Source organism: Saccopteryx bilineata, chromosome 8 (assembly GCF_036850765.1).
Source record: "Saccopteryx bilineata isolate mSacBil1 chromosome 8, mSacBil1_pri_phased_curated, whole genome shotgun sequence".
NCBI lineage: Eukaryota > Metazoa > Chordata > Mammalia > Chiroptera > Emballonuridae > Saccopteryx > Saccopteryx bilineata.
In genome coordinates, this window is record NC_089497.1 from 16,773,857 (window position 1) to 16,789,677 (window position 15,821).

General features: G+C 33.7%; 1 pseudogene; it reads right to left on the bottom strand.

Moving 5' to 3' along the window:
* Positions 1-10,393: 10,393 nt before the first annotated feature.
* On the bottom strand, positions 10,394-11,220 carry LOC136311639 (survival motor neuron protein pseudogene; annotated as a pseudogene).
* Positions 11,221-15,821: the final 4,601 nt, after the last annotated feature.

A 15,821-nucleotide genomic window follows, 5' to 3' on the forward strand; every position in this document is an offset into this window, starting at 1 on the left:
ACAAAAATTAGTAAGTAATAATATAAAAATAAACTCTGTTACTGGTCCTCCCAGCTGCAAACCTACTTTTGCCCCACCTTGCATTTATCCAAATTGCAACTGGTGCATATCTAATGAAGGTCAAATTCTATAGCAATTTGAATGGCAAATATTAGAAAAAGAAAGAAAGAAGCTGAATGTATCAGCAAAAACACATACACACAAAAAAAAAACAAATAAAAAAAATGATCTTTACTCAGCATCACTTTTTCTCTCATACATAATTCTGTCAATGATAACACTTTTCTATTTTTGAGGCACTTTTAAACACTCGACGATAAATGTCATGCTTTATTATTGTTTGATTTGATACGAATTTCATCAAAAGACTATCTTAGAAATAATACATCGTATTTAAGTTTGTGTGTGTATAAACATAATAATTTTGTATGTTCAACCTAGTCTTTATCAAAAGGTGTTTTGGAAATGTACAATATTAATTGAATTTACCAGCATTAAATTTCAACTGGAAATGCACTTAATAGTTAATGCAAACTGCCCTTTATTTGCGGCACATTTAAATTTGCTAAAATAGAAGACAATATATTTTCTACTTGAAGGGGAGAAAGGTTAGGTGACAGAGTGAATTAACTATAAGCCTGTCTCTTTTCATCTTGAAGACCTGAAGGTCACATTTACTTATATTGACTTACAAATAGGAAGTATAGTGGTTGCAGAAATCACCCATGTACCACAGAAATTGCCAATCATGGAGATCTATGCTCAAAAGAATCCCCAAAACAACAAGAGGAAAATGCCACAGATAAAAAATTATATACTGAGTCTTTACAGGAGTTTTTTGTAGGAGGCATGATGAGTTCTAACTGAATTTCTTAATGCCCTCCATAATGTTCTATAGTGATAAGACGTGTAATCCTTTTCCCATTTATTCTTTTCTTTTTAATTTATTGAGAAAACTATGAAACAAGAAAGTAAGCTAGTCAAGGTCAGTTCACAGAGTAAATTAGAGCAAGACTCAGAGGAAGCCATTATGTCTGCTGAATCTTTTTCAAAGTTGTTGGAGTCACTGAAATACACTGAAAATAACTGCTTTTTTTTATTTCTCTACCACCTCAGGTCACTGTTCTCAGTAAAATGGTAAACTTAAAATATGCATTATTACTTTATTGATATTTGTATAAATTATCACTACATTTAAAAATATAATTATATAGTGAAAATTAATAGACTACATAACTATGACTATGAATAAAATAAGCAAAATAAAAAGATATCTTAAGTAGTTTCAGCTACTACAACTTTAGGATATATATATTAAATACCATAAACCCAGAGATATTCTATTTGACTTTAAATGCTGAAAAATGAACTTCCTGCATTTACATTTTGTTTTCTTTTCTTCTTTTTCTAAGTGTATCATAAGGGTTTTCAAGCAATGTAACTTAGAATATGACCTTTTTTTTGAGTGTCTCAAGTGTGTGGAGGATTGGAAAAATTACTCTGGATACCATCCTTTAGAATTATTCTCTTCCAAATATAGTCTTTTTTAAAATTTATTTTTAATTTATTGAGATGACATGGTTTATCGAACCATACAGGTTTCAAGTGTACAACTCCATATAACGACATCTACTTACTTCATGGTGCACGCCCCCTGCCCCAGGCAAAGTCTGTTTCCGCTCCCATTTTTCCCCTTGCCCCTCTCCCCCTACATCCACCCCCCTTTCCCTCTGGCTATGGCCACTCTTTTGTCCTATGAATTATTTGATATTATGAATATCTATGAATTATTTCTATATGTTTTTTGGCTAATACTTCCACCATCTTTCATCCAGTCATTCATTCCTCTCCTAATGGCAACTGTCCATCTGTTCCACTTGTCCATGCCTCTTCTATTTTGTTCCTCTTTTGATACCAACATAAGAAGATGAATGGTGAACTAGAGGAAGATGGTGGTGAATCTTCAAACTGGTGCTAATAATGCCAGTGCATCCTCACCGTAACCAGACAGTAACGTCTTTTCCCTATCCCAACCCACACAACCACCACTGGAAGAAAAACAGAAAATTTCATTTCTCCTACTAATATTTCTAAGGGAGTAATTGCTTTGTAATTTCTTATTATTATCTTTAATATGATTTCTTTATTTTAAAATAAAATGAACAATGCTATTTATCCTATATATCTATTTACTTTTAAACACTTCAAATGAGGAATCTTTAAATGTCTCAAATGAGGAATAGATAGCTCAAAGCAAATAAGCCCATTATTTATGCAAAACAGTTCATTTTATACATAAAAATTAATCTAGAATGTTGCTGTATGTCAATGATAATTGTAAACATTAACAAGAGGAAGATATGGAATTTGAAAATATATGTTCAATATTCACTTATCCACTATAAAAATATGGCTAGATATTTATGGAAATACACATATTGTTTTAAGAATACAGATAACCTAAATAAAGTGATATCAAATATTTTAAGTGTAAATGAATCTCTGAGTGGGTGATTGTTTATCTTTCCACTATAAAGAGTATTTGTAAGTTAAACCAAGGTAAAAAAGATATAAAAGATGTTAAATGGATACGTGAAAGATAGATAAATTGGTGATAGACACCTACATATATATATCCTTGACTATAATTTTTTTTTTTGTATTTTTCTGAAGCTAGAAATGGGGAGAGACAGTCAGACAGACTCCCACATGCGCCCGACCGGGATCTACCGGCACACCCACGGGGCGACGCTTTGCCCACCAGGGGGTGATGCTCTGCCCCTCTGGGGCATCGTCTGTTGCGACCAGAGCCACTCTAGTGCCTAGGGCAGAGGCCAAGGAACCTTCCCCAGCGTCCGGGGCCATCTTTGCTCCAATGGAGCCTTGGCTGCGGGAGGGGAAGAGAGAGACAGAGAGGAAGGAGAGGGGGAGAGGTGGAGAAGCAGATGGGCGCTTCTCCTATGTGCCCTGGCCGGGAATCGAACCCGGGACTTCTGCACGCCAGGCGGACGCTCTACCACTGAGCCAACCGGCCAGGGCCTCCTTGACTATAATTTTAATACTACTATATTTTTCACACTTTGACTTGTCTTATATAATAATAGAACAGTCCTCTTTGGTGTACATCACCGAGTGTCAATCTCTTTAAAAGTTTTCACTTCCTACTAACTTTCTCTTAGTTAATATTTTCTGCCATTTTTATTAGGCATGAACTTTCTTTTATTATTACATATTGGTTTTGGGTGTACGGCTTAGTGGTTAGACAATCATAAACTTTACACAGCCCCTGGATATTTTCAGTATACAAACTGGTACCATATATAGTTATCAAACTACTATTGACTATATTTCCTATGCTTTATGTACTTTCTTAAGACTATTTTGTATATACAAATTTGTGTTTAAGCCTATTTTTTAAAGACTCACCAGTGATTCTGTAAATGTATTCCAAGCACTTAGTTATTTACTTTTTTTTATCACTAATTGTTTGCCCATGCTTCACATACTATATAACTCCAAATCTTCAGAGCGTTCTTTTGTTTCCAGTCTGTTTTGAATATGTTTATTGCTTTTTTACTGTTCTTCCCTTGATATATATTCAGAGTGTAGTTTTAATAATATATAAAATGAAAATGGTAAAGTTCTAAATGTATTCTGTCCTAAAATGAGATTATACTGAAACCCATATCTTAAAAATTTAAATTCCAGTGCTGTAATTTTCCAAACCCAAATTCTAACAATATATTTATACCTATAAAATTCAAAGTGATTGCAAACATTCACGTGAAACAAGAGGCATTTATTTTTAGTGTGACTATATCAATTCTCTTAAGAGTATAGCCAGATATATTGTACTTCGAGTTTTCCACTTACAAGACTAAAACTGATGCAAACTCTCTAAATTCATAAAACCTGTTTTATCCAAATTACATTCAGTGTTCATTTGAGCTGTGTTGTACCCACCAAAGAGATTTGTTTTTACTGAAACAAAAATAAGCAACTTACTCAATATGCAGAAAGGCACGTATTTGATGCTTTTAGATTCATAGCTGACTATGAACTTGATTCCTTTTTCAATATGTTCACAGTATTCTGTGAAAATAAAAAGATAAACTTTTTTACATTAAATATGTCTACATTGGTATTCTGTCTTCAAATTATTATAGGCTATCACAGTAATGTAATTCTGAGTTTCAGACTTTAAATTTCAAATTTACTTGATGTATTTTATATTGCTCACAAATATTGGTTCTATTAGCTTTAATATATATATAATTTTAATTTCTAACAAGATATTTGACTTCTTTGCATACTTCTATAAAACTATTTTGCTAAACTTTATATTATTATGTGCCATAATACAGAAAGATGTAAATTTAATTGCAGACTTTTCAGATAATATTAAATGGTCTGCCACTTTTGAAGTAGGCACACTCATTTGCCAGTTTCTTTTCATTTTTCCTTAAACCTTTTTAACTTTGTTTAAATATATTAAATTTCTATTCTACTGAATTATGTACTCACTGGAGCTACCTGTAGAAGAAAGTTTTTTTTGTTGTCATTGTTATTGTTGTTGCTTTTTATTTTTATTTATTTTTTGCCAAATTAGATATTAGCCCTATCCTTGGTGAATCTTCTAAAAATCTATGATTATAGTTTAAAATTATTATTTTCAGCCCCATAAGGATTTCATTTCTCTACTTTATTTCTTTGAAACACTCATAATTAGGGGCGTGCATAATTAAGTGTTTCATTAAAATTGTCTTAATTGGTATTTCCCCAATAAAATGGACAAATAAATTTAGTCTACTTACTGAGGAAGGACCAGATTCATAAAATATTTTATGCATCATTTCATGCAGGACTTTAAGCTTGGTTTTTTATATTGGAGATTTCTGGGCAAAATACAAATAATTCTGATTTATAACAAACCCTAGAGAGAATTTACATTTTTGTTATTATACTCCTCATTATGTGCCATGCATAACTTTAGAGGAATAATTTATTGTTAATGAAAGATACAGTGGCCTAATTAACAAATTACTGTGAATTTTTTCCATCTAAATTATAGATGACTGCAGATAGTAGGAAGATTGGCTTATACACAAATACTAACAGGCATGTCATTTCATATAAAATGTGTAGCAATTAGAGAGACTAAAAAAGCATCCAAGAGGTCCATGGTCGTGTACTTTGGATTTGATAAACTTTGACTTAGCTTTGTATGTTCAAAAATGTTTTTTTTATGAAAAAAAAATAAGTACTCTTTATTCTTGAATTTCATTTGGACCAAACGAACTACAGCTAATACCAAATGATTCATTTTCTTTCCTTTTCTCCTCTTTGTTTCCACATCTTCCTATTTAGAAATTACTGCATTTCTTTATTATTCTAACTAAGCTTTGTTAGGTGACTGACTAAATGATTTGTAAAACTAAGTGAAGTTGAAAATTACCTCATTTCCGGTGCTTGTTTTTATTTTGAAAGGACACTTGAATGTTTCCTGTTAAATGGGAAATATTTTTCTTTGTATGCTAGCAGGACAAGACATCTATTATACTTAGCAGAGTGGAATTGTTGGATTAAAGAAGTTAACAAATAACAAAACAGGAACTTCCATGAGTGTGTCCCTCCATTCCTTCCTCAATACAAATTTTCTTTTATTTAATTTCTATCACTATCTAAAAATCATCATTGTGCCAGACTCACTAGAATGGAAGTGTGCTGACAACAGGGATTTTTATTATTCTATTCACTGTTGTAGCCTTAACAACTACAATAGTAGCTAATGTAGTAGGAATGAATAGTTTTAGATGTTAAATAAATGCATCCCTAGCATGAGAGGACATAGAGCTCAGACATTTAGTTGCCCCCCTTCACAAATGTTATTTTTGTTTAGCTTTTTTTATAAAAAACTGCTGATTCTTTCTATTTTTAATTTTTTTAAAAAATTATTTATTCATTTTAGAAAATGGAGAGAAAGAGAGAAAGAGAGAGAGAGAGAGAGAGAGAGAGAGAGAGAAGGGGGAGAAGCAGGAAGCATCAACTCCCATCCATGCTTTGACCTGGTAAACCCAGGGTTTTGAACCGGCGACCTCAGCATTCCAGGTCAACACTTGATCCACTGCGCCCCCACAGGTAAGGTATAGCTTTTTATATGTGTTTCTTTTATTGTTAAATTATACCATCTAAGTACTTTTTCTTATGATACATTCAAATGCTTACTTCCTAAGTCAATATTACTCTCCATAGATTTGTATTTCCAGTATGAATTAATGAATCGGCTAAAAATACTTTTTTTTTCCTTTTTATCTAGATTTAAAGAGATATTTGTTTCTTTTCTGTGCAGGATATTGGTTTTTATATTCTGGAAAAATGCAGGAGCTCCAGAGCCAGAAAAACCTGTGTTTGAGTCTGAGCTCTTCACCTTGCTTCCTATATAATACTGGGAAATTTGTGTATATCCCTGAGTCTCAATTATATATTCTCCAAAATTAAATAAGAATCTTTGTTCAAACTATACCACAGAATTAAGATAGTAAGAAAACTTTGAAATTGCATGCTAAACACAAAAGATCTATGTTTGTGTCTTTTTTTTTTTGGTATTAAACCAACTAATAAATCATTTCTTTGAAATATTATGTAAGAGAGCTTCCTTCTATTCTAGCATTAAATTGAACTATGTTTGTAATTAGGAGAGTTGTAATATTAAATTTAAGATAATCAAGAACTTTAAATCTTTATACTCGGTTTTACTAATTATTTTATTAACATTTTACAGAATTTTACTAAGTGATATTGGAGAATATTAAACATATAGACTTTTTGCAAAAAGTTTAAACTCTAATCTGAAAACATAAGTATAAATAAAATAAATCTGGCCTAAATAATGCAGGAAGAGTGTGAGAATAATTATTTATATATCCAACATTTCCTCAACCAAGTAAATAATAATAAATTCCCAATAATAAAGGAATTTTAAATACAAATAATCAAAAGTGGAATCTACGTGACGGTAGATGGAAATTCCACGAATTTTGAGGAATTTCAGAGTTCCATTTAACATATAATCAATGATTAACAAAAGTTAATAAAGTCAATTTGGCAAAGACTATTGAAACAAATAAGGGAGTTCTTGGCTCAAACAACACTTGTTTTAAGAGAATAATTGATGGTGATTATGGAAGGTCATAAGTTGAAACTCCATATGGATTTTTTTAGTGCAATTTAGGGAGACCTGTACACATTGTTTCAGAGTCACAAACAGTGATATGAAGCCAATACTTTTTGGTCACCTAGGAATGTTTTCTATAGGCCTGAAGTACCTGGACAAAGACCAGGCAGAATTGTTAGGTCATTGTTTTAGTAAATGCAAGATATAGGCAGTTACTTGTTGTGGCTGAATTTCCTTACCCCTGGACTTTATAAATTGAAGCTCTTATTCTCAATGTGACTATATTTAGAGAGGGTCTGAATAGAATTATCATTGGTCAATAATGAGTAATTAAAAAAAAACCTGGTAAGTTTATGAAAAAAGATTCTATAACATAAAGACAGAAAACACATGTAACTATGAAATGAAATGGTCAAAAACATCTTAGGAAGTGTTTGCTATAAGAATGAGGACTAAATTTAGACTACAATAATTGTGTACTCTAAAGTAAAATAAAAACTGTGGATTGTGAATTATGGAGTAGATAAAATGATAGAATGAGAAAAATGGGTAATTGACTTACTATGTGAAAGAATTTTAAAAGGTGTTATGAAAATAAGCAAATATTAGTTTTATAAAATACTTTAAAACATTAAAAAATTAAAATTAAGGCAATAGATAATCATATTAGCATGAGCCAGATGCCTAGATTGTCTAGAATGAAAATGATTAAGCATAGGACAATTATCAAAAAAGGTAATAATGATATGTTCATCCATCCATTTATATCAAATATTAAGTGGCATTTATTTACTTATAGAATATAAAATTCACTTACTATACTTGGCACTGAGGAGTATATTATGAGCATTACTAGACCAAATCTTGCCTTATATAATGTCATAATTTAAAATCTAGGCTAAAAAAAGTATTTATCAAAATACACACAGACACACACATATATACATACATACATATAGATATACATATACACACACACATACACACACATGAACACACATACATCCATTTTCTTTTGCATAGTCTCACCCAGGAGACACATAGTAGCAATACCCAGAGAAGAACTTCCACTTTTGTCTGTTTCCATTACCTGTGCATCCAGTAAAACAAAAGAAAAATATTGGGAGACAGGAAAGATAGAGGATTTTGTAATCCCGCACCCTATTTGTTAATCTCCACTTCCAGATCTCTGAAGTCTTTCCAAGGAGACTCCTTCAAATTCAGACAGCACAGAAACTCAGCCCCTGTGACATCTCCATCCTTTTTTTTCTTATTTGGCACCATTTACTATATATTTTCATGACAAGATAAACACATAAATCACATGTGAACTTATCATTCACACTTTTGGACAAAGAGGAAAAGTTTCTGATTTATTTTTCCTCACAAGTAACAGATGTTACTTCATTGAATCTGGCTGCTAAAGTTCACTGATTCTAAGAATATCAGAGAACTGTATTTATTAATTAATGAACTATATTTAGATAAGTTTTAGGTTTCATAATATTAAGCAGATAGTACAGGTAGTTCCCATATATCTCCTCCCCTCCTCTGACTTCCAACCCATATTACTAACATCTTTCATTAGTGTAATAGGTCTGTTACAATTGATGAGCCAATATTGATATGCCAATATTGGTACCTTATTATTCACTAAAGTCTATAGTTTGCATTAGTGCTCATTTTTTGTGTTGCATAGTTCTATGGTTTTTACAAATGCATGATGTCCTATATCCATCATTATATTATTATACAGAATAGTTTCACCGCTCTAAAAGTCTCCTGTTCTCGACCTTTTCACCACCCCCCTCAGCCCATTGCAACTACTGAGCTTTCTGTCTCTACAGTTTTGCTTTTTTCTAAATTATCACATCATTGGAATCTTACAACATGTAGTAGCCTTTTTCAGAATGGCTCTTTCACTGAGCAATATACCTGTAAATCTTTTTTCCATGTCTTTTTATGGTTTGAAAGCTCATTTCTTTCTATTGCTGAATAACATTCCACAACATAGATGTGCATAGTTTGTTTGTTTACTCATCTTTCAAAGGACATCTCAGTTGTTTCAGATTTTGCTCATCCATTTTTATTAACAAATATTTAATTTCACTTCCTAATCGAATTGCTACTATGCCAGTGGTAGAACAGGTATTTCCCAATAATGTTGCATACCTTAATACTTCACCCAGTCAGGGATGCAACAATGTATTTGGCTGCTGTGCCTTTTATGTCACATTCAAACTAGAATAGTTACCCACCCACACCATTTTTCTTCACGATACTGACTTTCTGAAGAAATGAGTCCACTTATCTTTTCAAACATTCTACATTGTGAAACTGTCGGATTATTATTTTTTTATGGTGTGATTTCACTTGTTGCTCTATCCCCAGTATTTCTGGCAAATGGGAAAGTAGATCTTAAAGGCCTGATTAAATTCCTGTGACACTGTTTTGTTTAGAACACTTCATAGGTAACAGTATATTTCATACTGCCTCACAAATCAGCAATCACATCTGGTTGTCTGACCATAGCGATATAGTTTCAATACTGATTATAAGAAAATTTTGTTTGTTTTTTAAGTGAGTGAGAACAACACAGACAGAAAGAGAAAGAGGTGAGAAGCATCAACTCGTAGTTGTGGCACTTGAGTTGTTCATTGATTGCTTTTCACACATGCCTTAACCCCCCCGGGGGGGGGGCTTCAGCTGAGTTAGTGACTCCTTTATCAAACTAGTGACCTTGACCTCAAGCCAGTGACCTTGGGCTTCAAACCAGTGATCTTTGAGCTCAATCTAGAGACCATGGGATCATGTCTCTGATCCCACGTTCAAGCCAAAGACCCTGCACTCAAGTTGGATGAGCCTATTCTCAAGCCAGGCACCCTTGGGTTTTAAAGCTGGGGTCCCAGCATCCCAGGTCAATGTTCTATCCACTGTGCCACCTCTGGTAAGGCTGATTCTAAGATCTTTTTTTTTTATTAAACAGTATTTTTCCCCATTCCAATGAACAACAAGTATCTGATGAGATGCTACCTTGATACCATGACAACTACCAAGAGGATTTCAACAAACATTTAATCAAATAGTTTTGGCATCAAAATGTTTTTAATACTGTTTTATATTAACTTTTCTACATTTCATTTTTAAAAATGTTTTCCACAAATTACAAAATTTATACAAATGTAAAATTCAATTCTATAATGATGACAGACTTATTCCTTAATGAAAAATTTGAGCACCTTCCTTTTTTTTTTTATTTTGTTTGAAACGCATATAGTAACCAGTGTGATAGCCACTCACGGAACAAAAGATTAACGTACTTCCCAAAGCATCAGCATCATCACAAGAATCTGGACACAGGAGAGGTGGTGGGGGGATTGTTGGTGGTCCAGAAGGAAGCAGAGACAGCCAGCATGACAGGAGGTGTGACGGTGGCAGTGGTGGTGTGCCATTAAGTTTTAGTCCTGGTTTTCCTGGTCCCGGTCCTGTTCTTGGCCTGAAGGGACTGGCTGGGTGTGTGTGTGGGGGGGGGGGCAGAAAATAGTTCCATGAAGCAGTTTTTGACTTGACGTTATTTGGTTTATTTCCAGGAGACCTGGATGAGTTCTCACTTTCAGCTGTTGAAATTTGACTTTCGTTTTCAGTGTCCTGAGCATTCTGTTTTATATTATTAGCTTTCAGATGTTGGGGAAAGTGGATCAGACAGATTCTGCTCCTCTCTATTTCCATGTCCAGTATAAACCACAACACAGGGTTCTCTTCTAAAGTCACCGGAATCAGTGGTAGCTGGGTAAATGCAGCCATCTCTGACCAAATGGCAGAGCATTTGTCACCAACTTTCCTTACTTTGAAGGAGTTGTAGTATTCTTTTTTTTTTTTGAAGGGGGGGGATTTTATTCTTCTTAGCAAGGTGTGTCTTTGGGTTTATTTGAAGCTTCAGAAATGTCACCATTCTTTAGGACATGTTTAAACGAAGCCACAGCTTTGTCATAAGCTTTTATCGGTGCTGTATCATCCCAAATGTCAGAATCATCACTCTGGCCCATGTGGCTCCAAAACAGCACGGAGGCCTCTGTTCTAGGATGCCACCATCTCCCTCCCCTCCATTTCCATGGTGAGTAGGAATCACAACATTTAAATTCACCCAAGAGTGGTATTAGTTTTTCTGGAAGTTCTGTCATCAGTACACAAGAAAGAACTTCAGTCTTACGGACACTTTGTACTCTCTAGGCATGCCAACGATGATGTCCTCCTTTACATCCATTATATTAATTAATCAGTTCTGAGGCACTCCTTCATTTTATAGGCATGTTCCTTTGATGTTATTAATGGATACTATTTAATTTTTACATTTTAAGTGTTTCTTGCTAATTGCCATGGAAAGTAAGAAAGATATAAGGGGCAAAAATGAAACATTTGCAACATTAATATACTTTTATTTATCTCAAATAATTGGCTCAAGATGCATAATTCTACAGGTATATCAGTCCTCTTATTTGAATTGTCTTTATTTTTGATGGTGAAGTAAATTAGATTATGTAAAACAAATACTAGTTTGAACTAAAATATATAAGTTCTTCACACAGAAATAATTTTTTGAAACAGGGTTATTATTATCATCCATTAAAGTTAAAATGGTAGATGATCTCAATAACTCTATAATTTAGGTACTACACAAAATGATTATTATTAAAAGTGAAATGTTTAAATGCTACTGTTGGATTATTAAAATAGATTGTTTTGGTTAGAAACATTTTTTTAAATAGAGGCCATTTTTTTTCAGTGAAACTCATAAATCATCTTAAATATATAGTTGATTTTTGACAAATGCATATGTCTGAGTAATCCACAGTCTATCACGTTATAAATATTTTCTGTTGCCTTTCCACATTCAATCCTTGTCTCCACGAGAGATAACTGTTATTCTGGTATCTATCACCCTAGGTTAATTTTGCTTTGTTTTGAAAAAATCATATACATGTAATTATACAGCAAGTACTATTTTGAGTCTGGACATTTTCACTTAGCATAAATTATTGGAGATTCATTCATATTATCATATGTATTTGAATTTTATTCTTTTTTGTTTTCAAAGACTGTTTCTTTATAAGCATACTAAGCATATCTCCTTTTATTGAACTATACTTTGTTGCACTTCACAATTCCTTTTTTTTTTTAAGAAATGGAAAGTAAAATCCTCTACTAGCAGAGAAGTTACAACTCACTTAGGGTCAGGTGGTGCTTAGCATTTTTTAAACAATTAAGTATTTTAAAATTAAGGTATGTACTTTTTAAAGGACAAAGTCCTACTATACCCTTAATCTATCAGAATATAGTGTAAACATAACCTTCTTATAAACGTGAAATCAAAAAGAAAATTGTGTGACTCGCTGTATTGCAATATTTACTTTATTGTGGTGACCTGAAATCGAACCCACGATGTCTCCATGGTATGCCTGTAATGTGGATTTACTACAATTGTTTACCTAGTCTTCTGGTGAATTTCTGTTTGTTATTGGTGAGTAAACCTGCCTCAGTTACTCCACATTGTCTGAATGCCGTGGTTTATTTAAGAAAATATTGGTTGCCTAACCAGGCGGTGGTGCAGTGGATGGAGCGTCGAACTCGGATGCGGAGGACCCAGGTTCAAGACCCCGAGGTCACCAGCTTGAGTGCGGGCTCATCTGGGTTGAACAAAAAGCTCACCAGCTTGGACCCAAGGTCACTGGCTCCAGCAAGGGGTTACTCGATCTGCTGAAGGCCTGCAGTCAAGGCACATATGAGAAAGCAATCAATGAACAACTAAGGTGTCGCAACAAAAAACTAATGATTGATGCTTCTCATCTCTCTTCATTCCTGTCTGTCTGTCCCTATTTATCCCTCTCTCTGACTCTCTCTCTCTCTCTCTGTCCCTGAAAAAAAATATTGGTTAAGAAACACAACATGCACAGCAAACTGTGACTCTCAGACACAACTCAGTATCCCAAGCACACATTGCTCAATGTTGTGATTACTTATGGGAAATGAGAGGGACTGCAGCAAGATCCATCTCAACTGGGACAACCATTATCAGTGGGGTTCTCTCAACATTCATTTCCTTTCAGCTGTTGCTGAAAAGAAAATCACAGGTTATAAAGTGATCTTGAATCTCTCAAGCACAGCGTATTTAGATACTTATTTAGAACAGAATACATATTAAGATAACAAAAAAATCCATGCTTATTTTGGATCTGGAACAGTTCTAAATTTTTTTTTTTTTTTGAGTTCTTACTGAAAAGAGCTTTACCAATACTCAAAGTCTCAGGCATTTTGAAGGCTAAAGAGATACGGCAGTCATCGGTTGTGTCACTCATATCCGTCTTCAAAAGAGATCCTCTTTTCACCTGCAAGGAGTTCAGATACCTCTTATGTCAGCACCGCCAGGTCCCACTTCAGCTTTTGAGCAGGGCAGTACTTCTCTGGGGAAGCCCATGACCAATAAGCTAGTGTAGTGGGAGATCTAGGGCTGACCTATTTATACTTCAGGCTGGATAGTATCTTTTTTAGATAATCTTTGTTCTGGAGCATCCTATGGGGTTGATTAACACTGGGATATAGACATCATAGTTTGATGTTCTCTTTGCCCACTTAGCTTACTCCCCACCCATCCCATCTCTTTTCCTTCAAGCCTGATTCTCTCTAGTTTATGTCATCTGTTGCAATGAAATACCTCTGTGTTCAAGCTTAGAAGTAACTTAAAGGATTGTATACCTGTGAAGTCCATCATCTTTCTTCTTGATTTAGTCAGATAGAGTTAGAAGGACAAGAGATTCATTGGGGAAAAAAGGAGAAGAACACTTATAAAAAATAAAAAAACAAGCTGAAATGAGCAGAAAAAAAAGCCTTTGGAAGACAATATGTAAATTGAGCACTAATTATTCTGAAAAAAATTAATTCCATCTAACAGTATAAAATAACTTTTTCTGTTAATAAATCTACCATTTGATGATTTCTACAAGATATGTTTATAAGTATGTTATTGTAAAATTTTGACACTTCCTAATGTTTTGTGTCTTCACTAAAAATCTTACCATGTTCATTAAACTTAAAATATTTCCACTGGTTTTGTGGATATTTGTATGATATACCAGTATAAAAACCAGAGTGGCAAAATAGGGCAATTGTTTTTATTAGCCTGAAACTTTAGAAGACTCAATTCAAAAGAAACTCTTGCAAGTGATATTGTTATAAGTAGGTTCCTCAGCATAATTTTTACTTTAAAAGTCCCAATGAAAGAACTACAAGGCTCTGTAATACCAAAACCAAATTTTCTTTCATGAAACATTTAAAATAATCCCTCAATCCCATAGGTTTCATTGTATGTATTAAAATTCTGAATGGAAACTGAACTTACTAGCTTTTACCATTTATTCCTTATTTTCTGAGTGACTACTGTAATCAAATTTAAATTTTCTTTGAAATGCCTTAGTAATGTAATAATACTTCACAAGGGTACATTTCTCATAGCATATATCTTCATAATCTGCACATGTCCTAGCATTTTTAGTAACTAGTAAATACATGTGGTTTTGTGCAAAATATAGAAAGCAGGTACCCATTCTTCTTTACTTATTTGTTTCTTTATTCATTTGTCTAATAAGCATGCAGTGATTGTACATGATGTGTCAATTAATGACTTTATAGAGAAACAGTCCCTGAACATAAAGGAGTAATTGAATATTTCTGCCTTTTCTTTTAGAGCTTACTACAATGATACTGGAATAAATATACTGTTTTTATAATTTACATACAATTGTTTTAGTTACATGCATACAAAAGTCCTGTCATTTATAATCATCTTCGTTCATCTTTTTCTTTTTTTTTGGTTTTTTGTTTGTTTGTTTGTTTATTTATTTATTTTACAGGGACAGAGAGAGAGTCAGAGAGAAGGATAGATAGGGACAGACAGACAGGAACGGAGAGAGATGAGAAGCATCAATCATCAGTTTTTCGTTGTGACACCTTAGTTATTCATTGATTGCTTTCTCATATGTGCCTTGACTGCAGGCCTTCAGCAGACCAAGTAACCCCTTGCTGGAGCCAGCGACCTTGGGTCCAAGCTGGTGAGCTTTCTGCTCAAGCCAGATGAGTCCGCGCTCAAGCTGGCAACCTCCGGGTCTCCAACCTGGATCCTCCGCTTCCCAGTCCGACACTCTATCCACTGCGTCACCGCCTGGTCAGGCATCTTCCTTCATCTTTATAGACTTAAAAAAAGACACAGACCTAGTCATGTGTGTTATACTTGCAGAATTAAGTCACATACAAGATGTCTTTCTATGCTCTTCCAGCTCTAGGATATCTCAGGCTGATTTTCTCTGGTTTCTATTTAATGACTTGCTTTTATGTCATCTAAAACATATAGATACCTAGAGTTGTATCCTCTTTCTTTGATGAACTTAAAGATACCTGAAGTTTGTATATTTTTATATAGTAAAAAATGTTTATATTTAGGGTTACTCAACTGAACTCAGCTGAGTTGATCCCAGTTAACAAAATTGAGATCCAGTCAAATATATGCTTTCTATTCTTCATCAGACCTTGATCAGAGTGTTGACCTTGGCCATATCAATGTCATAGACCTTCTTTACAACCTGTTTGATCTGGTGCT